Genomic DNA, 1,074 nt, shown 5'->3' with positions numbered 1-1,074 from the left:
AGTTTGAACACACCTTTTTACGACCCTAATACGCGCGAACTGATTATCCCGGAAATTTTTTAGCGCGGAAAACGACTAATACGCCATTTAGACGCTAGCGTCCTAGCGCAAAAAGACCTCGCCAGAATGGTTACGACATGATAAGTAGAACTATCACCTCGATTGACGCGGGCCGTATTCGCGTATCCACGCGGCGTAAACGCCGGGGTCAACTCCGGCGGGCGGGCGTCCCTACTCCTGGCGGAGGCGTTCTACTCGCGGGGGACCGTTCTACTCCGGCGGGAGGCGCTCCACTCCGGGGTGCGTCAGACGCACCTAGACGGACATCCCTCCCCGCCATGTGGTGTAGAAATAACACTCCAATTAAAGTGTATGTGATTGCGGCTAGAAGTTTGCGATGAAACTGCCAATCGAACATATGTATTTAGCTCGTATCGCTTAAAATTAATTAATTACATTAATCGTTACGTATTTCAACGGATGGGATTATTATTATATCAGAATTGAATGTCCTACTGGAATAAAATGTTGGAGTTTGTCTTCGACAAATAGAGGATCGTCATAATAGGTTGGGTCAGAGTGCCGTAAAGAGCACAAATCAGTGCTTTACATTAGATAACTAAAGCACGGAGGGTTGTGCTAAAAAGGGGAAATAAAAGCACAGTGTGTCTTGGCTAAAATTTTCGTTCAGTAAATATACACATTCATTACAAAGGCACGGACGTGGTGCAGAAAACAGCCAGGCCAGAACCTTCTGGCCTTCGACAAACCAAGTATTTTTCGTAAAGAATGAGTATATAACAAAAATAATCTTAATCTATTAAAGACTGAAAAAACGGGCGGCCACTCCTTTATTCTTAAAAAAACCCCCCCCCGAGTCTTATTGGATGACTTTAGACGTAAAACATGTAGAAAAAGAAGCATTAAAACAATAAGAAAATTTGTTGTGTGACAATGGAAGTTAACTAGTCTTGACATGAAGTAGTGATGATGATGACGCGACGTCATCAGCTCGCGCATCACAGAATGTAAACAACACCGTAGAGTGAACGTGTGGAACTCCCCCCCCCCCCC

The sequence above is a fragment of the Notothenia coriiceps genome, unplaced genomic scaffold (genome assembly GCF_000735185.1).
Source record: "Notothenia coriiceps isolate Sejong01 unplaced genomic scaffold, NC01 NC01_scaffold00010968, whole genome shotgun sequence".
NCBI classification, from domain to species: Eukaryota; Metazoa; Chordata; class Actinopteri; order Perciformes; family Nototheniidae; genus Notothenia; species Notothenia coriiceps.
The sequence above is the reverse complement of the archived record's forward strand: the minus strand, read 5'-3'. Positions refer to the sequence as shown.